This window comes from Hylobates moloch, unplaced genomic scaffold, assembly GCF_009828535.3.
Source record: "Hylobates moloch isolate HMO894 unplaced genomic scaffold, HMol_V3 SCAFFOLD_12, whole genome shotgun sequence".
Taxonomy (NCBI): domain Eukaryota; kingdom Metazoa; phylum Chordata; class Mammalia; order Primates; family Hylobatidae; genus Hylobates; species Hylobates moloch.
The window spans coordinates 55331813-55359730 of record NW_026652287.1 but is presented as its reverse complement, the minus strand read 5'-3'; the positions used below and the strand labels follow the sequence as shown (position 1 = coordinate 55359730).

At 38.0% G+C, this 27918-nt stretch overlaps 1 pseudogene; it reads right to left on the bottom strand.

The window, feature by feature from the left end:
• Positions 1–259: 259 nt before the first annotated feature.
• On the bottom strand, positions 260–27116 carry LOC116478766 (zinc finger protein 726-like; annotated as a pseudogene).
• Between the last annotated feature and the right edge of the window lie 802 nt (positions 27117–27918).

Genomic DNA, 27918 nt, shown 5'->3' with positions numbered 1-27918 from the left:
ATCCACGAGACAAGTAAATGTATTACAACCTTCTTCATATTTGTAATGCTTTTTCAAAATAAATACTCTTCTGCACTTTAAAGACATATTTTCTGATCTTTTGATGGTAATTAGATTTTTAATGCTTTTATTCAGTATGAACTCTCTGATTTTGAGTAAGATGTGAGCAAGTATTAATGGCTTTTTTACTTTGTCTATATTTGTATATTTGTTCTCAAATATAAATGCTTACCAGTGCAATAAGCTGTGAGCATTGGTTAGAAGCTTGGCCACATTGTTCACATTGGTAGTTTTTTCCAGTATAAATGATCTTATGTACAATCAAGTGTAACAATTATTTAAAGGCTTTGTCACATTCTTCACATTTCTAGGATTTGTCAGCAGCATGATTTGGTTTAGAAAAGTTTGAGATGCTGTCAAAGGCACTGGCACATCTTTCAGATTTGTAGAGTATCTTCAGTATGAATAATCTTATATCTGCTAAGAATTGAGGACTTTTTTAGGCTTTCTGTATTATTCACACTTGTAAGATTTCTCTCCAACATGAGTTATCTTATCTGTAGTAAGATGTGAGGATTGGTTAAAGGCTTTGCCAATTTTTTCCCATTTGTAGGGTTGCTGTCCAGCATGAATTTTCTTATGTTTAGTTAGGGCTGAGGACCAGAAAAACACCTTGCCACATTCTTCACATTTGTAGAGTTTTACTCCAGTATGAATTACCTTATGTTTAATAAAGGTTGAAGACCGGTTAAAAGATTTGCCACATTCCATGGGAAACCTGCCCCTGTGATTCAGTTACCTCCCACTGGGTCTCTCCCACAACACGTGGGGATTCAAGATGAGATTTGGGTGGGGTTACAGCCAAACTGTATCACCAGCCTTACCCCTGGGCAGAAGCAGCAGCAGTCTGCCTGGCTGGATTCAAATGATTCTGAGACTTCTATAGTCTATGCCTCCAGCTCTCTCCCTCACCCAGGCTATGGTGTCTGAAATTCCACCATTAGAGTGTCATTTCTTGGGCTGTTAAAGGGACCAGGCTCTTTATAAAGCGAACGCCCCTGAGCAAGCCATTGATTTATCAGGTATCTTCTCTTCCCTGCCAGAAGGAAGGAAGCTAAGGTGCATGTAGGGCGTACTGTGTGCCCAGGCACTGTGCCAGATGCTTTGGATACTTGGAGTCATTGAATTCTCATAGTAACCCTGTGAGAGAGGGAGTCTTTTCCCCACATTGTAGAAAAAGGAAAAAGGGCTCAGAGGGATCAAGAAATATCCCTGAGATCACATGGCTCCTAGTGGAGTCAGGATCCAAACCTGGTATCTGATTCCTTAGCCCTTGGGGGTCCGGAGGCTGCTGAACAAGAGAGGAGGTGGAGAGGAGAGAAAGCTGCAGGAATACCACTGTACACCCTTCTTGATTTAGAAAGACTGTATGAAAATTCTGAACAGTGAACAGAATAAACAATAAAGGTGCAATGGGAAAAAAAAGATTTCCCACATTCTTCAGACTTGCAGGGTTTCTTTCCAGTTTGAATTCTCTTATGGTTACTCAGGACTGAAGACTACTTAAAGGCTTTGCCACATTTTTCACATTTTTTTTTTTTTTTTTTTTTTTTGAGACGGAGTCTCGCTCTGTCGCCCAGGCTGGAGTGCAGTGGCACAATCTCGGCTCACTGCAAGCTCCGCCTCCTGGGTTCACGCCATTCTCCTGCCTCAGCCTCTCCCAGTAGCTGGGACTACAGGTGCCCGCCACCACGCCCAGCTAATTTTTTGTATTTTTAGTAGAGACGGGGTTTCACTGTGGTCTCGATGTCCTGACCTCGTGATCCGCCCGCCTCGGCCTCCCAAAGTGCTGGGATTACAAGCGTGAGCCACCGTGCCCAGCCACATTTTTCATATTTATAGGGTTTCTCTTCAGTATGAATTATTTTTTGTTGAGGATCATTTAAAGGCTTTGCCACATTCCTCACATTTGTAAGGTTTCTCTCCAGTGTGCATCCTCTTATGTCTACTTAGGGGTGAGGACCATATGCTTTGCCACATTCTTCACATTTGTAGGGTTTATTTCCAGTATGAATTATCTTATGTGTAGTAAGATTTGAGAATCAATTAAAAGCTTTCCCACATTCTTCACACATGTAAGGTTTCTCTCCAGTGTGAATTATCTAATGTTTAGTAGATTTGAGGATTAAAAGCTTTTTCAAATTCTTCACATTTGTAGGGTTTCTCTCCAGTGTGCATCCTCTTATGTTTAGCATTGATGACCATATAAATGCTTTGCCACATTCTTCACATTTGTAGGGTTTCTCTCTAGTATGAATTCTCTCATGTTCAGTAAGGGTTGAGAAACATATAAATGCTTTGCCACATTCTTTACCCTTTTTAAGGTTTCTCTCAAGTATGAATCCTCTTATGCTTAAAAAGGGTTGAGGACCAGATAAATGATTTGCCACATTCGTCACACTTGTAAGGTTTCTCTCCAGTATGAGTTATCTTATGCATACTAAGATTTGAGGATCGATTAAATGCTTTGCCACATTCTTCACACTTGTAAGGTTTCTCTCCAGTATGAATTATCTTATGTGTACTAAGATTTGAGGATTGATTAAAAGCTTTGCCACATTCTTCACATTTGTAGGGTTTCTCTCCAGTGTGAATCCTCTTATGTTTAGATAGGGTTGAGGACAATATAAATGCCTTGCCACATTCTTCACATTTGTAGGGTTTCTCTCCAGTATGAATTATGTGCAGTAAGGGTTGAGGATTGGCTAAAAGCTTTGCCACATTCTTCACATTTGTAGGGTTTCTCTCCAGTGTGCACCCTCTTATGTGTAGTTAGGGCTGAGGATCGGCTAAATGCTTTACCACAGTCTTCACATTTGTAGGGTTTCTCTCTAGTATGAATTTTCTTATGTTCAGTAAGGTTTGAGGACCATATAAATGCTTTGCCACATTCTTCACACTTGTAAGGTTTCTCTCCAGTATGAATTATCTTATGTTTAGTAAGATTTGAGGATCGATGAAAAGCTTTGCCACATTCTTCACATTTGTAGGGTTTCTCTCCAGTGTGAATCCTCTTATGTTTAGTTAGGGTTGAGGGCCATATAAATGCTTTGCCACATTCTTCACATTTGTAGGGTTTCTCTCCAGTATGAATTATCCTATGTGTAGTAAGGTGTCCGAATTGGCTAAAAGCTTTGGCGCATTCTTCACATTTGTAGGGTTTCTCTCCAGTGTGCAGCCTCTTATGTCTAGTTAGGGTTGAGGACCATACAAATGCTTTGCCACATTCTTCACATTTGTAGGGTTTCTCTCCAATGTGCATCCTCTTATGTATGGTTAGTGCTGAGGGTTGGCTAAATGCTTTGCCACATTCTTCACATTTGCAGGGTTTCTCTCCAGTGTGTATCCTCTTGTGTATGGTTAGCATTGAGGGTTGGCTAAATGTTTTGCCACATTCTTCACACTTGTAAGGTTTCTCTCCAGTATGAGTTATCTTATGTACAGTATAATTTGAGGATTGATTAAGAGCTTTGCCATATTCTTCACATTTGTAGGGCTTTTCTTCAGTATGAGTTTTCTTATGATTAGTAAGGGTTGAGGACCAATTAAAGGTTTTTCCACATTCTTTACATTTGTAGGACTTCTCTGTAGTATATATGCTTTTATGCTGGGTTTTGTGTGAAAGCATGCAAAATGATTTGACACAATTTTTACATTTGAAAGGTTTCTTTCTAGTATGCCTTATCTTATGTCTGTTTAAATTTATAAATTTATAAAAGACTTTCAAATATTTACTACATTGAGATGCTTTGCCCTGGGTAGTTGTGAAACACTGGTTAAGTCCATTATAACCTTCTTTGTGTACCTTACACTCATCCACACTTTTACAACCTTTTCTTAACTGTAAATTCTCATGTCCACGTTTTTCAAATCTTCTTAGTATTACTTTTTGAAAGGAATCTTCCATGCCCTGCTCTGGCCAAATGTCTTGAGCAAAATGAGGACATATATCTGAAAAAAAATTAAAATAATTTACTCCACTTACTATATTGACATAAATATAGTTTAAAAATCTTACCTATAAAATTATACAACCTACATAAACAAGATGGTTTTGCAAAATACCACAGACCCTAATTCTTTCACAGACATTTAAATGTAACAAAAACATACAAACCAAAATATATCTGTGGGAAATTTATAAATCAGTTAAGTTTGTGCAGTGTTCCTGAAGAGCACAATGCAAAAACCACATAGAAAAAGAAAAGTCTAAATTTACCCAACACAGCTTTTCCTGCTTCCCACTATAACATAGTGCCTTTAGAAGTAAATTGCAAACCCTTGATTTCTGTTTTAAAAGAAAGGTAAAATACTGGCACATTCATTATCATTTCTGGCTTTTAGGGGCTTTTTCCTGACACTGTTTCCTGTCTCTCATGACATAAAGTGCTGACAGAAATGGTGGTATACTTTGGAATGAGAGTTTGAGTCTGCTGAGACCAAAGAAAAATGTTCCAGCAGCAGCCAAACTGCAGTACCACAGAAAAGGAACAGGTGTAGCAAGTGATTACTGACTCCTACAAAGTAACATGAATAAACTCTCTTAACTAAAAACTAAACACAAAATTTCAGACAATACAGGTCCTAAGAATATGTTTGAAAAACTCTCATAATGACGAGCCAAGACAATTGTTTTCAGACTATGTCAGGACAAAGCTACATTATAAAAATTTTGACAGGTAGATTTTTTTTAATGTAACAAACTGAAAGCTTATAATATATACAAAATATGGCAGTATCATCCCACCAAAAATATCATAAAATTTTCTGAAAGAAAACATAAAAAAATAAGATTTATACATTAAGAATTGGTAATAAATTGAATAATACTGATTAAAACAGGAAGAGAGACAAGTATGGAAAATCAGAAAAATGAGGACGAGAACAAAAATATTTAACATTTCATAAAAACAGAAACTGTGGAGGTAAAAAATACAAAAGAAAACTAACAGATCCTAAAAGTTAGAAAAAATGATGTAAAAATAAAGAAGCTCAGTTGCGCTTTTGGCTGGGGGGGCGGTGGCTCATGCCTGTAATCCCAGCACTTTGGGAGGCTGAGGCAGGCGGATCATGAGGTCAGGAGATCAAGACCATCCTGGCTAACAGGGTGAAACCCCATCTCTACTAAAACAATACAAAAAATTAGCTGGGCATGGTGGCAGGCACCTGTAGTCCCAGCTACTCGGGAGGCTGAGGCAGGAGAACGGCGTGAACCCAGGAGGCAGAGCTTGTATTGAGCCAAGAATGTGTCACTGCACTCCTGCCTGGGTGACAGAGCGAGACTGCATCTCAAAAGAAAAAAGAAAAAGAAAAGAAAAAAAAAGCTCAACAAACTAGAAGAAAGATATTTATAACAAACAAAATATATAACCACAATTTCAAAAGTCACAGATGGAAAGATTATATTTGAAGGTGCAAGATAAAAAGGATATGCCAGGCCAGGTGCAGTGGCTCAAGTTGCAATCCAGGCACTTTCGGAGGCCGAGGTGAGCGGTTCACCTGAGGTAAGCAGTTTGAGACCAACCTGGCCAACACGATGAAACCCCGTCTCTACAAAAACTACAAAAATGAGCCGGGTGTGGAGGTGTGTGCCTGTAATCCCAGCTACATAGGAGGCCGAGGCTGGAATACCAATTGAACCTGGGAGGCGGAGATTGCAGTGAGCTGATGTCACAGCACTACACTCCAGCTTGGCTGGAAGATAGAGTGAGTCTATGTCTCCAAAAAACAAACAAAAAAAAACACAAAAAAAGAAAAAAGTGATGTGCCATTTACAAACATAGTCTTATGATATAATCAGTGAACTGTTAACAAAAATTTTGAAGGCCATAACAGAACTGTGTGATGTAGTCATGAAAAAAGTTAAACATAGCTATTAAATGAGAATGATACCATCAGTGAATCTGTCCTGCCCAATTAAAAAAATAAGAAACCTCCAAAATAAACAAATTCTAAAAAAAAATTGGAACTGCATATGCCCTAGATATAAAAGGTGCTGAAAACAGTTTCTTCCACTTAAAATAACATGATTCAAAAAAAAACATACAAAAATACATTATTTTCTGTAAAAAAATACGCAAATACACAAAAGTAGAATTTCTTAGCATTATCCTAGTAGTGCAGAAAACATTTTTAATTATTCTCTGAAATTTGAAAGATAAAAGCAGAGAAATCATTATAAACATCTGTTAATGAATATACAACATAAAAAATATAAATAGCAACATAAATGACAAGTCTTAGAGAAGATGTAATAAAAAAGAATTTTTGTATACAACTTAAAGATTTTTTTTCCAGATTAAAATACATGGTTGTATTTTTTACAGGTTATATGTAATCCCCAATGTACCACAAAAATATTTGTATAAATACACAAACCAGGCTGGGTGTGATTGCTCATGCCTGTAATCCCAGCACTTTGGGAGGTCCAGGCAGGTGGATCATGAGGTCAAGAGATCGAGACCATCCTGGCCAACATGGTGATACCCCATCTTACTAAAAATGCAAAAATTAGCAGGGCATAGTGGCATACGCCTGTATTTCCAGCTACTCAGGAGACGGAGGCAGAAGAATCACTTCAACCTGGGAGGCAAAGATTGGAGTAAGCCGAGATACACCACTGCACTCCAGCCTGGGTGAGAGAGTGAGACTCTGTCTCAAAAAAAAAAAAAAAAAAAAAAAATTTGTATACAACATGTTATTTTTTTTTGGCAGATTAAAATATATTGTATCTTTCAGAAGTTATATGAAATCCCCAAGGTACCATAAAAATATTTGTATAAATACACAAAAGAAGCTGGGCACAGTGTCTCACACCTATAATTACAGCATTTTGGGAGGCCAAGGTGGGTGGATCACCCAGGTCAGGAGTTCCTGACCAGCCTGATCAACATGGAGAAACGCTGTCTCTACTAAAAATACAAAATTAGCTAGGTGTGGTGGTGCATGCCTGTAATGCTAGCTACTCGGAAGGCTGAGGCAGAAGAATCGCTTGAACCCAGGAGGCGGAGGTTGTGGTGAGCTGAGATCATGCCATTGCACTCCAGCTTGGACAATAAGAGCAAAACTCCACCACAAAAAAAAAAAAAAAAGAAGAAGAAGAAAGAAAACAATGAAAGCATATAAATACAAACTTCAAAAAGACACAATGATGGAAAAAGACTGAGCGACACAGATGCAAAAATCAAATAAAATGCTTAATAAAATAAGCCTCTTTCAGAAACTTATTTAAATATATAGAAAATTAGCTTTTAAATTGAGATGTATTTTCAATAAATAGATTTATTAAAACATTTTAAAAGCCAAAATACATTTTGCCTTTCTACAAGAGTCAGTTGAGATCTAATTTTAAGGCCGGGTGCAGTCACTCACGTCTGTAATCCCAGCACTTTGGGAGGCTGAGAAAGATGGATGACAAGGTCAAGGGTTCAAGACCAGCTTGGCCAACATGGTGAAAGCCCGTCTCTACTAAAAATACAAAAATTAGCAGGGTGTCGTGGTGGGCACCTGAAACCTTAGCTACTCGAGAGGCTGAAGCAGAAAAATCACTGGAAACAAGAAGGCGAAGGTTGCAGTAAGCGGAGATCATGCCACTGCACTCCCGCCTGGGTAAAAGAGAGAAACTCTATCTCCAAAAACAAAATAAATAAAATAAATCTAATGATTAAAAAAACTAGAAGTGGCAGGATGGAAGTAGACATTCCATGCAAACATTAATCAAATGACAGCAGAAACAGTCAAAATAATCATACACAAGCTACCTCTTAAGTCAAAAAGCATGATATTTTATAAAATATACTTGACATCAAAACTCCAAAGAAACAAAGGACATCAAAAAGCAATAGATTCATTCACTGGCAACCTATGAGAAATCTGTATGTGCGTGTGTGTGTGTGTGTGTGTGTGTCTCACATTAGGGTTCCAAATATATAAAGCAAATATTGATAGAATGAAGAAACACATAGAAATATAATTAGAGGAAGGTATTTTAATAACACACTTTCTGTAACAAAAACTAAAACAAGAAAGAATGTTAATAAGGGAACAGACTACTTAAAGGCTGTATAAAACAATTATTCCAGAGTTATGGAGAACATTCCTTAACAACATCAGAATACACACCCTTCTCAATCGCTCATATAACATTTTCCTTGATAGATCACATCTTAGGCCAAAAAGGAAGTCTTACCAAATTTATTTTATTTATTTATTTATCTATCTATCTATCTATCTATCTATCTATCTATCTATCTATCTATCTATCTATCTATCTATCTATCTATCTTGAGATGGAGTTTTGCTCTTGTTGCCCAGGCTGGAATGCAATGGCACAATCTAGGCTCACTACAACCTCTGCCTCCCGGGTTCAAGCTATTCTCCTGCCTCAGCCTCCCGAGTAGCTGGGATTACAGGCACCCGCAACCACACCTGGCTAATTTTGTATTTTTAGTAGAGACGGGGTTTCTCCATGTTGGTCAGGCTGGTCTCAAACTCCCAACCTGAGGTGATCCACCTGCCTCAGCCTCCCAAAGTGCTGTGATTACAGGTGTGTGCCACTGCAATCAGACTTCAAAATTTTTAAAAGTAAAATTTTATGAACTACTTTCTATTACAAAAATGGAATGAGAGTGTACAATGATAAGAGAAAAAAACCATAAAATTTACAAATATATAGAAATTAACACACTATTGAGTGTGCTCTTATGCAAAGGTTGAAATAGTTAAATTATGAAGAGGTCCATCCTGTTCAATGCAATCTACATATTTAATGCAATGTTTTCCAAATTCCTCATTGCATTTTTAAAGAAATAGAAACAGCAACCCTGAAAGTATATAGAAGCTCAGGAGACAATAAAGTACCCAGGAAACTTAAAAAAAAAAAAAAAAAATGCTGGAGGCATTAAAGATCTTAATTCAAAACACATTACAAAGCTACAGAATTAAAATAATTTCATATGAGCATAAAGGTAAATAAGTAGACTATACAATAGAATGCAGCACATATATAAACTTTTACATATATTGTCATATAAGGAGTCATTTACATACTCTTAATTATAGCAGCATTGTTACTTTGTAAGCCAATAGGTGAAAGCAATGTAAATTTCTTCCACTAAATAATTCAGTAGATATAATTTGAAATATAAAACTTCTGAGGCCGGGCACGGTGGCTCATGCCTCTAAACCCAGCATTTTGGGAGGCTGAGGCAGGCGGATCACCTGAGATTGGGAGATTGAGACCAGCCTGACCAACATGGAGAAACACCATATCTACTAAAAATACAAAATTAGCCAGTGTGGAGGCACATGCCTGTAATCCCAGGTACTTGGAGGGCTGAGGCAGTAGAATCACTTGAACCTTGGATGCAGAGGTTGCAGTGAGCCGAGATCGTGCCATTGCACTCACTCCAGCCTGGGCAACAAGAGTGAAACTCTGTCTAAAACAAAAAGAAAAAAGACATTCTAGAATATAATTCAGTACTCAAAAGGCAGGAAATATTCAATGAACTACAAATATAAATCTTGACGGCATTATGCAAAATGAAATGAGCCAGCCACAAAAAGAGATTGTATGAGATATATGAAGGACTTACACTCTTAGAAACAAAGAACAGAGTGGTATTTGCAAAGTGCTATAAAACAGAAAAAATTGGGGCCAGGCATGATGGCTCATATGTGTAATCCCAGCACTTTGGGAGGCTGAGGCAGGTGGATCACCTAAGGTCAGGGGTTTGAAACCAGCCTGCCCAACATGGTGAAGCCCCATGTCTACTAAAAATGTAAAAATTAGCCAGGCATGGCAGTGGGCACCTGTAATCCCAGCTACTCAGAAGGCTGCGGCACTAAAATTGCTTGAACCTGGAAGGTGGAGGTTGCAGTGAGCTGAGATCGCACCACTGCACTCCAGCGAGGGTGACAGAACAAGACTCCATCTCAAAAAAGAAAAAAAGAAGGAAAAATTGGTAGCTGTTTAATATGTATTAAGATTTAGCTTTGCAAGATAAAAACATTTTAGCAATATGTTGCATTACAATGTCAAGATAATTAATATGACTAAACTGAATATTTAAAAATATTTTGTGGTAAATTTTGTTGTGTTTTCTGGACAAGCAAAAATAAACAATAATACCTAAAAGAGATAAAGAATTATGATTGTTTTAAATTATATTCAAATCCAAAAATGTTTCTACCACACAAAAATTACATAGATTCACAAATAAATAGGATGTTGAAATTACAAGAATTTTATGACTTCTCATCTACACAGGATTAGAAAACCATTAACAAACTTACACAACAAATATACACGTTATTAAAAAAATACAAGGATAACATTTATACAGGCAAACAAACATAGAGATAATTCTATCGGAAAAAGACATATGGCTAATTCATATATGATTTTGCTCCACAATGTCTTAAATTGTATAAAGTTAAAATATTGGCACGCACAATTATAATACATACTAAAAAATCAAAACACAATTAATGGATGTGTGGTAGCATACCCTAACATATATAACATAAAAATATAAAATTCCAAAACAAAATTAAAACATGGAATGTAAAAGTTATTAGATACCATCAACTAGATCAATATATTCATTAAGAAAATCTCAGAAGAATAATATGGGGAAAAAAATAACATAGAGATTATTTGAAAATAAAAAAGGGTGAGAACTTCCCAAATTTTGATGTAATAAAAGGAAAAAATATTTCTAGCCAATAATATTTGATTTAAATGTATTTCTCTTTAAAAAGATGAAAATAAAAAAACAAAAAACAAAATAAAAGGTAAGGGTATTCATCACCAATAGCACAGTTCTACCAAAAAAAATGGTACATGGTGGCCAGGCACCATGGCTCATGCCTGTAATTTTACAGTTTTAGGAGGCCAAGACTGTCAGAACACTAGAGGCCAGGAGTTGCAGGTCAGCCTCAGTAATACAATGAGACTCTACATATAATAAAAACTGCTATAATGAGTCCATTTTGTTTAAAAATAAAATACTACTGGACAGTATCATAAAACCATATATAAAATAAAGCTCTCTATTAAATGTAAATACACATAGAAATTTTTACTATCGTAATGATGATGCATATAACTCTTAAAGCTATTCTGTAGAATATTTAAAACAGGATAAAAACCTGCATAAATGTTAATACACAATATAAAATAATTTTAATATTAATAAACTGAAAAATATAGAGGTATAATCTTTATATTCAATTGAAGTTGTCATGAGATATAAATATATTGTTTTAATTTTAAGATGTTTCATGTAAACTCCATTCTTTAAGATGATATGGTTTGGCCATGTCCCAACCCAAGACTCATCTTTAATTCCCACATGTTATGGGAGGGACATGGTGGAAGGTAGTTGAATCATGGGAGCAGGTCTTTTCTGTGCTGGTCTCATGACAGTGAATAAGTCTCATGAAATCTGAAGGCTTTATAAGGCAGAATTTTCCTGCACAAGCTCTCTCTCTTGTCTGCCACCATGTGAGACATGCCTTTCACCTTCCACCATGATTGTGAGGTCTCCCCGGTCACACAAAACTGTAAGTCCAATAAACCTCTTTCTTTTCTAAATTGCCCAGTCTCAGGTATGTCTTTATCAGCAGCATAAAAACAGACTAATACACAAGATGATTATGAAGATAATATTTATAGAAACTATGCAAAACAAGATATAAAAAATAATTGAAGCATATCACTACGCAATTAAAATGAAATTTAAGGCAATAAACCAACATATAAAAAATACCACTGAGGAACACATAAAACAATCACAATAAAAGTAGTAACTTCATTTTTAATAAATAATTTTAAATATAAATTAATTAAACTACTTAATAGAAAAAAATACAATCTCAGGACTTTGGAAGATTAAGATGGGCTGATGACTGGATCTCAGAAGTTTGAGACCAGCCTCGACAATGTAGCAAAACTCTGTCTCAACCATAAATACAAAAAAAACTAGCTAGGTGTGATGGTACACACTTGTAACCCAGCTACCTGAGAGGCTGACATGAGAGAATTCTTCTGAGTTTGAGAGGCTGAGGCTGCCGTGAGCCATGATCACAACACTGCAAACCAGCCTGGTTGACAGAGTGAGACCTACCTCAAAAATAAATGAATAAACAAGTAAATAGATGAAATTATAAAAAGAAAAACTACGCCGGGCGCAGTGGCTCACGCTTGTAATTCCAGCACTTTGGGAGGCCAAGGCGGGCGGATCACGAGGTCAGGAGACCGAGACCACGGTGAAACCCCGTCTGCACTAAAAATACAAAAAAAATTAGCCGGGCGTGGTGGCAGGCACCTGTAGTCCCAGCTACTCGGAGAGGCTGAGGCAGGAGAATGGTGTGAACCCGGGAGGTGGAGCTTGCAGTGAACCGAGATTGCACCACTGCAGTCCAGCCTGGGCAACAGAGCGAGACTCCGTCTCAGAAAAAAAAAAGAAAAACTAAAATGCTTTAGTGGCTTAAGAAAAAGCAAACAATATGCTACCTACAAGGGACTCATTTTAGCATTGAGTCAAATAGGCTGAAAATTACATAGTGCAAAAACCTGTATTTTATGAAAATAGTAACTACAATTGGGTATTAGACATATTTTAAGTCAAGTGCTAACGTGAGACACACTGATAGTATATATCGGTAAAATGGGTTGACTTACCACAAATTTATAACTATTATATCTATCTATCTATCTATCTATCTATCTATCTATCTATCTATCTATCTATCTATCTATCTATCTATCTATCTATCTATCTATCTATCTATCTATCTATCTATCTGTATGTGTATGTACAACATCAGGGCTCCAAAATACATAAAGCAAATATTGACAAAAGTAAAGCAAGAAATATATAGCAACATAATAATTGTAGACATCAAGACCCGATTTTCCATAATAGAAAATCACATTAAACAAAAAATAAGAAAACAGAAAACCTAGACAACATTATAGACTGTATCAATTATTTTGCATATAGGTGAATACTGGAGAGTGGATAACTTATAAAGAAATAATCTTTATTTGGCTCACAATTTAGCAGACTGTAGAAAATGTGCCAGCATCTGCTTCTGGTGAGAGTGTCACCAAGCTTACAGTCATGGTTGAAGGCAAAGAGTAACTGCACATATTACATGACGAGAGACAGAGCAAGTATGAGGTGAAGGAGCCTGGTTCTTCTAATAAACCTGCTTTCATTTGAATTAATGGAGTGTAAACATTTTCATTACCGAGAGGATGGTGCCAAGCTATCTACGAGGACTTTGCCCCCATGACCCAAACACCTCCCACCAGGTCTCACATCCAACATTAAAAATTACATTTAATCACAAGGTTTGCAGGACATGAACATCAAAACCATATTATAGACCAACTAGGTTTAACAGATGAGTATAGAACTTTCCAGTCAAAAGCAAGAAAATACACAATATTCTTATTTGCACCTGGTGTATTCTGTTAGGACACATACTAAGTTTTAACAAATTTAAGAATGCCAGGTGGGTGGTGTAGCTCATGCCTATAATCTCAACACTTAGACCAAGGTGGGAGGATCACTTGGAGTTAAAACTTTGAGGCCAGCCTGGGCAACTCTATCCCTACAAATAATCAAAGAATTATTCAGACACGGTACTTTATGTTTGCAGTCCCAACTACTTGAGACACTGAGGTGGAAAGATCACTTGAGCCCAGTAGGTTGAGACTGCAGTGAGCCAAAATCATGCCAGTACACTCCAGCCTGGGTGACAGAGTAAGATCCTGTCTCCAAACAAAAACCACAACAAACACAACAACAATAACAAATAAATTTAAGAAGACCAAAATTACACACTTTGTGCTGTCTGACCAAAACTGAACTAGAAATTAAAAAACTGAACAATATAAAATATATAAAAATAAAACACACTTTTCAACATATTTTTGCTCAGGAATCAAAAAAACATTAATTTTTCAAAATGTCAATACAACCTACAGTGGTAGCCATATTCAATATAATTTTTATGGCCGGGTGAGGTGGTTCACACCTGTAATCCTAGTACTTTGGGAAGCTGAGGTGGGTGGATTGCCTGAACTCAGGAATTCTAAACCAGCCTGGACAACACAGTGAAACCCCGTCTCCACTAAAAATACAAAAAAATTTAGCTGGGCATGTAATCCCAGCTACTCTGGAGGTTGAGACAGGAGAATTGCTTGAACCTGGGACACAGAAGTTGCAGTGAGCTGAGATCATGCCACTGCACTCCAGCCTGGGCAACAGAGCAAGACTCCATCTCAAAAAATAATAATAATAATTTTTATATAAATCCAAATAGGGTTTAAGGAAACATTGTTTAAAATGTTAAAATTTTATTATGAACTATAGACAAACACCCATGAAAAACAACAGACATTATATTTTCTGATTTTGAAACACATTAAAAGCAACAGTAACAAAAACAATTTGGTACTGACACAAAGACAGATAAAGAGATGAAAAAACAGAATAGAGAGCCCAGAAATGAACCCTTCTGTATAAGGCCAAATAATCTCCCACAAAATTAACATGAGCACACAGTAGAAAAAAGATAATCTTTTCAAAAAATTATGTTGAAAGCTGAATATCCATACTGATAAAATGAAGTTCGATTATTTCCCTATACCATATGTGAAAAATCTTTTCATTAGACATAGGAAGATAATTTTTTTTTTTTTTTTTTTTGGAGACAGAGTCTCGCTCTGTTGCCCAGGCTGGAGTGCAGCCCAGGTGGAGTGCAGCGGTGTGGTCTTGGCTCACTGCAACCTCTGCCTCCTGGGTTCAAGTGATTCTCCCACCTCAACCTCCTGAGTTGCTGGGATTAACATGCACGCCATCATGCTCGGCTAGTTTTTTTGTATTTTTAGTAGAGACGGGGTTTCACCATGTTGGCCAGGCTTGTCTTGAACTCCTGTCCTTATGATCCGCCCACTTCAGCCTCTCAAAGCGCTGAGATTACAGGCATGAACCACCGCGCCCGACCGGATAACTTCTTAATCTCTTTAAAATATATAGGGAAAACATGACATTAGTCTTGGGGCCATTTTCTTAGATATAAAATTAAATGCATGAGCATCAAAGAAAAAAACAAAAAATTTAACTACACTACACTTCAACATTTCTGCACATATAAATATTTAAAAGACAGATAATGCCTCCTAGAAAGTGAGTGAAAATATTTACAAATCACATGTGATAGGAGTCAATATTCAAAAACTATAAACTTTTAAAACCAAACAATAGCCGGGCGTGGTGGCTCACACCTGTAACCGCAGCACACTGAAAGGCAGAGGCAGTCGGATCACGAGGTCAGGTGTTCCAGACCATCCTGACCAACATGGTGAAACTCTGTCTCTACTAAAAATACAAAAATGAGCCAGGCATGGTGGCACATGCCTGTTATTTCAGCTACTCACGAGGCTGAGGCAGAAGAATCCCTTGAATCCAGGAGGCAGAGGTTGCAGGGAGCCGAGATCTCACCATTGCATTTCAGCCTGAGCGACAGAGCAAGACTTTGTCTCCCCCCCCCCAAAAAAAAAAAAAAACAACTAAACAATAAAATTGAATAACTTTATTTAGAAATAGACAAATTGAAATAAATTTTCATCAAAAATTTGAAAGGCCACTCAAAACTAATTTGTACAGAAATGCATAAAAGTCATAATGAAAAACAAAATCCCCTCACACTCAAATGGCCACTATAAATTTTTGTGAAAACACCAAATCTGTTGATGATGCAATAAAAATAAAACCCTTGGCCGGGCGTGGTGGCTCAAGCCTGTAATCCCAGCACTTTGGGAGGCAGAGGTGGGCAAATCCCGATGTCACGAGTTTGAGACCAGCCTGACCAACATGATGAAATCCCGTCTCTACTAAAAATACAAAAGTTAGCTGGGTTGATTGTCGGTGGAAAATAAGGGATGCACCAATTATTTTATAATGTTATAAATGTACTTCAAATAATTAAATATAAATTATTAAATCAGTGATTCCATTTATGAATCTATATCTAAAATATGTAACATAGGACCTTGAAGACATATTCGATACAATGGAGTATTATTCAGCCTTGAAAAAAAATCTTGTCACATTTGAAGATACACTTTGAGAATATTATGCCAACTGAAATAAACCAGTAACGAAATGACGGATGTTAGGATTTCACTTATATGAGATATATAAGACAGTCACACTTGTAAAAACAAAGTGGAAAAGTGCTTCTCAGGGGCTAAAGAGAGCATAAAATGGGTAAATGTTATTTAATGGATATTGAGTTTTAGTTTTACAAGATGTAAAATTTCAAGAAGTCTTTTGCATAACAATGTGAATATACATGATATGCCTGAAATATACACTTTTTTTTTTAAGACAAGGTCTCAATCTGTCACTCGAGTTTGAGTACAATGGGACAATTATGGCTCACTGCAGCCTCACACTCCTAGGGTCAAGTAATCCTGACCCTCAAACTCTCAAGTAGCTGGGACCACAGGTGCACACCACCATGCCTTGCTATTTCTTAGAAAAAAATATTTGTAGAGAGGGTGTCTCCATATTTTATCCAGGTTGGTCTCAATCTTTTGGGCTCAAGCAATCCTCCTGTCCTGGCCTCTCAAAATCCTGGTTTTACAGAAGGGACCTACCACAATGCCTTGCCCTTACATGTACATTTAAATAGATTTAAGGAGGTAAGTTATATGTTATGTGTTTTTAAAACAATTATTTATTAAAAAACTGGAGACAATACAGGATTATGAATCTTTTTTAAAAATTACCTTCAAATCACAAAAGAATTATTCTCACACAAAGGAAATATATATTCATCATTAAACACATGGTGAAAATAAGACTATTTCCAAGGCTACTAACTTAGACAAGATAAAACCAACATTGAAAATGAGCTAAGAGGCCAGGCAAGGTGGCTCACACCTGTAATCCCAGCACTTCAGAGGCCAAGGTGAGCATTTCAACTGAGGTCAGGAGTTTGAGACCAGCCTGACCAACATGGAGAAATACCATATCTACTAAAAAAAAAAAAAAAAAAACACAAAATTAGCCAGGTGTGGTGGCACGTGCCTGTAGTCCCAGCTACTCAGGAGGCTGAGGCAGGAGAATCACTTGAACCCGGGAGACAGATGTTGCAGTGAGTCAAGATCGTGCATCACACTTCAGCCTCGGCAACAAGAGTAAAACTTCCTCTCAAAGAAAAAAAAAGAGCTAAGAAAGAATATATACAAGGTATAACCAAAATTGGGGTCATATTTGTAGATATGAACACGCACACACATAAATAATTTGATTGTGATAGACATGGCTCATTTATCTTTTAATTGAACTCCACATTAACTTAAAGTATACAAAACATAATACTAACAGGCACAATAAACTGATGTTAGGAAACTTACACTACAAAAAACACTAATATAAAACTGCAACACAATAACAGAAATGTTTACTCATTACAACTAGTTGGCAACATTTATGTACATTAACAAATAATTTGTCTAGATAACTGCAATGTTTGACTGTAACTGTGCATTCATGGAAGGCAGGCATTTTAAATTACCGGCATCTGTAATCCCAGCACTTCGGGAGGCCGAGGTGGATGGATCATGAGATCAGGAGATTGAGGCCACGGTGAAACCCCCTTTCTACTAAAAATACAAAAAATTAGCCAAGTGCGGTGTCAGGTGCCTTATGTCCCAGCTACTCAGGAGGCTGAGGCAGGAGAATGGCGTGAACCAGGGAGGCAGAGGTTGCAGTGAGCCAAGATCATGCCACTGCACTCCAGCCTGGGCGACAGAGCGAGACTCTATCTCAAAAAAAAAAAAAAAAAATTACTGGCACCTATTGTATGGCAATAAAATTTCAGAGAAAATGCAGTACAATCATAAATAGGAGATGCTAATGAGAAACTTTTAATAGATAAGCATTTAAAAGAAATTCGGGTCAATTTTTATGTTTTAAATATATGCTATTTTTAAACAAAATAAAACTACTGTAATCCAAGTTTAGAAGCAAAGAATAGCCTTACATTGCTAAATTATATATATATTTAGCAGAATATGGGTAGAGCCTCATATATAAAACAAATATTTGGGGAATAAATTATGTTATTTAGTTATAGGCTGACAAAAGTGGTTGAAAATTCTATAATTCCTTTTTGCCTGCCTGCCTATTAATTATCTAATTTAATTCAGGAACATGTAAATTCTAGTATATTGCCCTAAATGTCAGAATCTAAAATTACAGACAAATTTGAAGTAGAAAATAGAAAGTAAAAATTTATATGGAGAGTGGCATTAATAAGATAAAAAAAGGTGACCTATTTGCTTATCCCCTGACAGCAAGAAAATTTGTCACCCATTCCTGACAAAAATGCTTTTATGAGAGAACCAGTCATCATGGTTCACACTTGTAATGAAAACTACATGGTACATTACAGTTGAAGAATTGCTTGAGGTCAAAATATTAAGACTTGCCTGGATTATGTAGCAAGATCTCATCTCAAAAATAAATACCTTTAAGAGAGCTCTGAGATCCAGGAAAGGAGTTGTGAAATTCTGCTAAAGCCCAAGATTCAAGGTAATTCTGTTTAGAAGGGAGGCCCCTCTGTTCAGGTTGCAAACTACATGACTACTGTTTTTGGCTACAGACAAGAAAGTGCTCCACCTAACTTGGTTCCACTGAGAATTTTAAACTTACTCTGTAACTATCCCAAACTCTTCACAGCCACAGTCTTGTGAGCCGGCGGGCGGCGGGGTGGGTGGGGGGTCCTGCCCTTCCAGAGGCCTGGAGGAAGACTTCCATTTACAGCCATGATGGCAGGCCTCAGACCTTGGCCTTTCCTGTGGTCCATGAAGCAGTTCCATGACTCAGTTCCAGCTCCCTGAGCCACAGTCCGTAGCCAGTTCTGCCTATGTAGAAATCCAAAGTGACCTGGGAAAATCCTCTCTTGTACTGGGTGAAAGCCATGCTCATCCACATCCTGATATAAAGAACACCATATACAGACCTGACTGCAGAAACCTGCCCTTGGGTCTGCCCTTCAGAGCAAAGTCCTGAAGGATATTCACTCTCTCTAAAATTTAAATGAGAATTACAACTATTCAAGCCCTGTTTAACAAGACAAGTAAAAGTGGACCCTTGTGCAAACCCAGCAGACTTAAGACTAAGCTACAACCCCTCTTCACTACAAACCCAGAGGATATTCTATCACCCTGGGGGTACAACGAAAATAGATTTTTAGTTTCTGAAACCAGTTTATAAAACCCTGAAGAGGTGTTTGCTCCTTCAAATTTACAGACACCAATGCAAAACTATTGTTTCTTATTGTCAATGCTTCTATTTTAACATAGCACTGAAAGTATGTGAAAGAAGTAGTCAAAACAAAAATGTAAAGTCGCTGAAATTGAAGACCAATAAGTAAAATGTCACTGTTTGTAGATTATGTAATCTTATATATAAAAAAGTATATTAAAACCTCTTTAAACTAATGAATACACTCAGTTGATTAGCAGCATATGAAATTAACAAACAATTATAAGTTATCATTCCATACACTTAAAACCATCTCTCTGATAAAATAGAGGAAAAAACATTCTTATTTACAATAGCAATAAAATAATCAATTTTAGAACAAATTTAGGCCAAGGAGCTGATAAATCTTTTAAGTGAAAGATATATCAACAAAAAAATTAGAGAGGACAAACATAAATTTTAAAATATTTTATTTCTATTGAAAGAGTAAGTATTGTGAAACTGCCATATTATCTAAGTTGATCTCTAGATTCAATAAACTCCCTGTCAAAATTCCAGTTTTTCACAGTAATGAAAATTACAATCCTAAAATATACACAAAACCACAAGGAATTGTGAATAGCCAAAGCAATCTTGAGGAAAAAGAACAAAGTAGAAGGACATTATACTTTATAATTTCAAACTATATATATATATATAGAGAGAGAGAGAGAGAGAGAGAGAGAGTCTTGCTCTGTCACCCAGGCTATAGTACAGTGGCATGATCTCAGCTCATTGCAACCTCCGGCTCCCGGGTTCAAGCGATTCTCCTGCCTCAGCCACCCAAGTAGCTGGGATTACAGGTGCCCACCACTGAGCCCAGCTAATTTTTTTATTTTTAGTATAGATGGGGTTTCACCATGTTGGCCAGGCTGGTCTCAAATTCATGACCTTGTGATTCACCCACCTTGGCCTCCCAAAATGCTGGGATTACAGGCATGAGCCACCACGCATGGCCCAAACTATATTTCAAGGCTATAGTAATGAAAACAGGATGCTCGTTCCAGCCAATGGAAACTGGACACAGCAGTGGAGTGCACACATCAGGTTATAAATGACCCTGTCTCCTTTGCTCAGTGTACTCTCATGGCAAAACTGCTGGTGAGTGTACCCTTTCTGCAGGAAGTAAAAATGGCCATATTAAAAAAACGAACGAACGAACGAACGAAAGAAAGAAAGAAAGAAAAAAAAAAGAAAGAAAGAAAAAAAAAAAAACAGGATGAAATGAGCAGAAAAAAAAAAAAAAAAAACCCCTAATGAAACAGAAACCACTACTCTCGTGCAAAAAGAGAATTCAAAAAATTGTTTAGGCCAGGCATGGTGGCTCACACCTGTAATCCCAGCACTTTGGGAGGCTGAGGTGGGTGGATCACCTGAGGTCAGGAGTTTGAGACAAGCCTGGCCAACATGATGAAACTCTGTCTCTACTAGAAATACAAAAAACTAGCCAGTTGTGGTGGTGTGCACCTGTAACCCCAGCTACTCAGGAGCCTGAGGCAGGAGAATCACTTCAACCCAGGAGGCAGAGGTTGCAGTGAGCCGAGATCGTGCCATTGCACTCCAGTGTGGGCCACAAAAGTGAAACTCCTAAAACAAAAAATAAAATTTTAATATGGAGTGTCTCAAAATTATGCAGATATCTATCTGTCCACAAAAACAAGAAAAAATGTCAGATTGTATGCTCCTTTATATGCCATGAACAGTACTTTGGCTGTCACTGTAAACGTTAAGGAAGATCATTGAAGGGACAGTAGAATTCTTAGAGATTTTATAAGCATAAGCAGAAGATGCCCATATGTGAGAGTATAATTTTTAAAAACTTTCAGGCTTTCCAGAAACTATTTCCTTCGGAACGCAGCTTTCCAAACCACTTTAAAGACTGGCTTTCTTCTTGACGTTGGGCCTCTCCTCCAGGTCGTCTGTTGTATTCACTCTCACCTACCTGGGGGTTCATCCACCATCTCATGTCGCTTCACATTCCAGGGCTCTTTTTCTTTCTCCAGACAGATGATGAGGTCTGGCTTAGAGACAGCAATACCTGTTTCATTAAAAATAATTAACATGAATCTTGCTCATATTCTCCAATTACCAACTTAGTAATGTGCAAAGTAAAAGGGATATAATATTCAAATAAATTTATCCCATATACTAATTTATAACAAATTTTTAAATATTTAGAGAATATTTTAATTTTGTAGGTTCTTAATTTCACTGCCTGGTACTACTGAAGCAAAAATTGGTAATGGCACTTAGATTTTAAGGTGTGAGTAACAGTATTTTATGCCACTAAGGTTCTGAAATTACCACTAATCTAAAGTGAAGGACACAGATCAGCTCAGGAATGTGGAAATTTCAGGTCAGGATGAAACATCTTCAAGAAATTTTTTCTAAACAGACAAATCCCCAGGATTTTCTTGAAAACAGAAATATGAAAGCATAAATTACCAGAAAACATACTACAAAAGAAAAATAAAAGCTTTAGTTTATATTAAAAATTTTGTATTAAAGTTATCCTCACCTAGGAAGGCCAGGTTTCTGTAGTTCTCTAGCATCACATTCCTATATAAATTCTGTGCAGTGTCCAGGCACTGCCACTCCTCCAGAGAGAATTCTATGGCCACATCCCTAAATGTCAACAGTCCCTGGAAAACACACACAAACCACATATTTACAAAGTGGCTATGGGCAGAATTTTTCATTTGACTCAAGGTAAAATCAGAAAGTGATTAGAATTGATTCTAACTTATAAGAGGGACTGAAATTATCCAATAAAATAATTGTCAAAACACAAACGTTTTCTAATGTATTCTCTAACTCTGAGAAAAGAGACTGGCATAATATCCGGAACATCAGTGTATATATGATACTTTTCTGAATGATAAAGTGTAAAAATGTACTAACATGTACATTTTTGAGTGCAGTATTTACATAATACTGAATGAGTTGTGTATATTTTTCAGATGAAAAAGACAGCTGTTTATATTTTTCAGACAAAATAAATATGTTGAGTTAGAAAGTACCACTCAAATTTAAATGTGTACAACAAACTGGACATCTCGTTAATGCAGATTATTTTTTCAGGAGATCTGAAATAAAGTCTGAGTTAGTGAATCTCTATCAAGCTCATTAGTAATGCCAATGTTTTGGCCCCAAAAGACTATTTTGTCAAACATCCAGTAAGTGGAAGTCTGGTTTTTTTGTTTTTTTTTTGTTTTTTTCAGTTTTTCTGGCCTGTAAACAAAGATGAGAGGTTTCATTCAGCAACAAAAGATAAATGCAAAGAATACCTAAAAAAACAGGCAGCTGCCAATTAAGTGTGATGGTTTATGCACATCAGCTGCATAAAGACACTTAATGATGAAGAGAAAAATAACTCCATACAGAAAAAATCTGTAAGAGAGCTTATTGAATTAACATCAACTGCACTAGGACAAGTTTTTATAGTGTGCTGATGCACGCAGGACACAGCATCGCTACTAAGATATTACCCCCACTAAAGCAAATTACAGTCTGAATTTAGCCATAAGAAAATATCACTTTTATGGAAAGTCCAAGATACAGATATCTTCTATGTTCTACAATTTTTAATAGTGATTTTAAGTAGTCTTTTTTTAGCACCCTAGTAAGCAGGTATTTCCCGACAGTTTTTTCAGAACTTTCTGGGTAATAAATGCCATCCTGTTTAAATGAGCATTTTCTTAATCGTGTAATGCATAGATGTTGAATACTGTAAGAAATTATTCTTCAAAAGTTTAGCTTGCTTAAGTTTCTTTGCCCTTTTTTCCCTTGCTTTCAAGGCCAGACTTCCTTACTCTCTGTGTTCCCCTTCCCTGGTAAACAACCTTCTCGCCAGTTCTCGTCTATGGAGCCACATCCCACACCTGCTACCCACTCTGTGAATTACCCCTCCCATCACAAGGGCTACTTCCACCGAAACTGATCTTCCTGCCTTCCCACCGGTATAACCGCATTCCTGCACTTTTCAAGTTAGCCAACCGGGTTTAGCCAACCGGATTGTGCCGTCCAACTCCAGCCAATGGAGACAGGACACAGTAAGAAGGACAAGCTGCTTAGAGGTAATAAAACCCCCCTACTTTCCTTTGTTCCTGCGTACTCTCATGGCAACCTACGAGGGGCACCCTCATGCATCTTAAGCTTTAATTTCCATGTTAGAGTTATTAATTTCATTTTTGAAACTAAAACTAAGTGTTAGAAAAATTCAGCGTTCATATAACGAAAGAACATTTTAAGGTGCTTACATTTTATACCTCAGTAAGAAAAGCAAAAGTATGTATTCCTTTTAGACAGTAAATGTATTATTATTTGTATTAAAAATCATGTAGTAAACAAACAAAAAAGGATACAGAACAAAGATATTCACTGTCAAAATTTTACCCTGCTAAAAAAAAGGAACTGAAGTTTTCAGTAATACATGTAACTCACCAATTATCTACCACATTTTTTGGGGAAATGTATTCATTGTCTACAGCTGAAATTGAAGAGAGATTTTTTTTTTTTTTTCTTTTTTTCTTTGGTAGCTACCATTCTAAAAGCTAGATGGAATTCTGTATGAAATGACTCAGCCATAAAAGCACATGCTTGAAAAAATTTCTAAACTCACTCCTGAGAAAGATAAAGTAAAAGTTTTCAACAAATAAAATATATTATTAATTTTTTTTGAAACTCACCTTTTATGCCCTTTGTAAATATTTCCTTACCTTTCAAGCTCTACTAATAAAATGCAATACACAGTTAAAAAACTGAGGTCAGCTGAGCACAGTGGCTCATGCCTGTAATCACAGCACTTTCGGAGGCCGAGGAAGGTGAGTCACTTGAGGCCAGAAGTTTGACACCAGCCTGGCTAGCATGGTGAAACTCCATTTCTACTAGGAATACAAAAACTAGGTGGGTGTGGTGGTGCACACCTGTAATCCCAGCTACTTGGTAGACTGAAGCATGACAATCACCTGAAGTCGGGATTTGGAGGTTGCGGTGAGCAGAGATGGCACCATTTTACTCCAGCCTGGGTGACAGAGGGAAACTCTGTCTTAAAAAGATACATAAATAAACCTTAGGTCAAAATAAATGAACAAATCCTTTCAAGGTACAGATATGTTTTACTCATGTGTCAAGTCAGGCCATTCAATTAGTTGACTGTCCCACCCCATCCTGCTCACTTAAGTGCTCAATAACCCCTCTCAGGAGACTCTGAACTATACCCCAGTGAGTGCCTCAGGTGCATTTTACTCTGCAAGTTCTTACCCCACCACAGTGGAGTCAGTTTTTTGGGTTTTGGTGGTTTTTTGGTCTTTTGGAATACTAATTTTTTTTTCTAGAAATTTTTTACTATTTTTCTTGCACTATTTTTCTGCCCCCTAAAGGAATCCAGGATGCAGAAATTATTTTTCTCCTCAATGCTTGTAGCTATTGGCTGACCAGCAATGTGTCTCCAAGAAATGAAAGCTGGGTTGGGTGAAGACAATATTAATGTCTCAAGGAATTAAGTTTTTTTAAAAAACAAAAGTGCGCCAGGAAATGCCTCTTAGCCTCAGGGCATCCACCTGAACACTTGAGAAGCTACACTCAATACCTTAGGTTGTCCTATGAGAGAAAATGACCCAGCAGCTGATATTCACTAGACACTAGCAGACATAGCCACAGTGGGTATCGTGGTTTATCCTCATACAGTACTGAAACCCAGGTCCAAGCTAAAACTGAAGGGTGACTGAAGACATGTCACCCTATGAAGTTTCCAAAAAAAAAAAATCTTGACCCCAAAACATTCTAAGATATCTGTGACTAGGGAAAATAAAAGAAAAAAACACAGAGATATTTTACAATAGTGTCAGATTATTCTTTGCTTTATTCTCATAGGAAATATTTAGAAAAAAATCTTTTTAAATGTGCCATCAAATGCTTTGTCAAAAAATAATTAATTCACCAGGCACAGTAGCTTACATGTGTAATCCCAGCTCTTTGGGAGGCCGAGGCAGGCGGATGGCTTGAAACCAGAAGTTCGAGACCAGCCTGGCTAACATAGTGAACCCGTCTCTACTAAAAATACAAAAATTAGCCACGCGTGGTGCCAGGCATCTGTAATTCCAGCTACTTGGGAGACGGAAATGAGAACCGTTTGAGTCCAGGAGGCGGAGGCTGCAGTGAGCCTAAGTCATGCCACTGCACTCCAGCCTGGGCAACAGAGCAAGGCTCTGTCTCAAATACTTTAAAAAAAAAAAAAAAGATTCATTAAAATAGGTATCAATATGTACACTAAAGGATAAATAGTTGATAAAGTCAATTAGGGAGGAGAAACTGGCATTTGGCAACGTCAGACAAAACTGGAAATTTAGTATTTTACTGCAAACCAGTCAGGCTGGAGGAATAGGGGATGAGGGGCAGACTTGAGGCCCTGCTTGGGACACTTGTGAAAAATTCAGGGAAAAATCAGTCCCCTGTGGAGTGTGAGAACCATTAAGTGGCAGGAAATTAGATTGAGGTGGCTCTAGTCCCTGGATTTCTACTTCTAAAAAAAAAGCCTAAACTCAAGAGCATTTTTTGGTAAATTACTACATTGGCAGAAACAAAATTCAGGCTTAACCAACTATAAACTGCCAATTAAGCTCTGATTACATAACGAGGATATTTCCACCTTGATCGTAAAAATTAAGAACTAGGAGGGGTGCAGTGGCTCACGCCTGTAATCCTAGAACTTTGGAAGGCCGAGGTGGGTGGATCACCTGAGGTCAGGAGTTCGAGACCAGCCTGACCAACACGGTGAAACCCCTGTCTCTGCTAAAAATAAAAAAAAATGCCAAATGTGGTGGCAGGCGCCTGTAGTCCCAACTACTCGGAAGGCTGAGGCAGAAAAATCGCTTGAACCCGGGAGGTGGAGGTTGCAGTGAGCTGAGATCACGAAACTGCACTTCAGCCTGGGCAACAGAGACTGTCTCAAAGAAAACAAAACAACAACAACAAAATCTACATAACCGCACCTAGCCAATTACGGAATTTGGTTTTCTTTATCATGAAACTTATAAAAACCTTTCCTTCCATGGATTACAAATTACAAACCACAACAAGGTGCTCTAAAATTTTTGAATCACACTTTAAATTATTTAATGTTTTTGCAGTGCGGCCCATAAATTTTTAATAGGAAAAAATGGCCTGAAAAGCCCACGAACTAAAGCTCTTCCCATTCATCAACCCGCACCCGGAGTCAGGATTCTGCCCTGAGGTTCCTCCCATGGTCCCTGCACAATCTAGGAGAGAGGCGGGGCTACTGGGGCAGAGCTGCCCAAAGAAGGCTCCAGGCCAGGGCACAGTCACTGCGCAGGGAAGAGACAGAACGCCCGGGAGCCCGGGCTGTCAGCGCAGCCGCCATCTTATGGCTGAAGGGACTGAGGCCGAGCTGGGCAGGAACTCGGGCGCAGATTGCAAAGCTGACTGCGGGGAGGCCTGAGTCCCACCACAGCCGCTTCCCACCGGTTCCAGCGAACCCCGTTCCCTCTCTCGGGATGTCAGACCCGGCACTCTCACCATTTCTAGGCTTCCAGGGCGCAGGTCACAGGGCCACAGAGGCTGCGCCCCTAAAAGCAGAAGACACAGAGCAGTGAAGACGAGACCTGGAGCTCCCGCCGCAGCTAGAAACAAAGGCCCCGCCAAATCCCGGAAGCCGCCCTGTTCGCTCCAGCTGCGTGCCTGATTGGACAATTTCCAGGACAGCGTCTCTGATTGGATAACGTTTAAGACCCCGCTTTCTAAGGCCCTGAGTGACAGAAGATGTCATCAGACGTTGGGCTGAATGAAGAAAGATTGACAGCCTAAGCCTCAGCCTTTTCAGGCGGGGCTTCCTCCCTGAGCTGAACTAGGCCCATCCCAGAACACGGAAAAATTCTATCTCTTCTTTGCTCTTTTTTTCAATGTATTAAATATGTGCATAATTTTTTTTTGAGACAAAATTTCGCTCTTGTTGTCCAGGCTGGAGTGCAATGGCGTGATCTCGGCTCACTGCTACCTTCGCTTTCCGGATCAAGCGATTCTCCTGCCTCAGCCTCCAGAGTAGCTGGGACTACAGGTGCACACCGCCACACCGGGCTAATTTTTGTTTGTTTGTTTTTAGTAGAGATGGGGTTTTGCCACATTAGCCAGGATGGTTTCGAACTTCTGACCTCAGGAGATCCACCCGCCTCGACCTCCCAAAATGCTGGGATTACAGTCGTGAACCATCATGCCTGGCCGACTCTATATTTAAAGCAAAATTAGGAATACCTTTATTCCCCAGATGTTGGAATATCTGGGCACTCCTCCATCTGGTTCTGCTTAGTAAACATTATTAATTCATTTCCTTAACCATAAATATCTAGAGGCTAGGAATGTCTAACTTACTGAGAATGCAGCCCAGCGAGTCTCAGCGTCATTTTCCTAGCTCTCTCTCAAAATGGAGTCGCTCTGGTTCAAATGATTCTGACATATTTTTCGCCTTCTTTTACAAGAGGACCCTTAATCCTAAGAGTTGCAGAGAGAC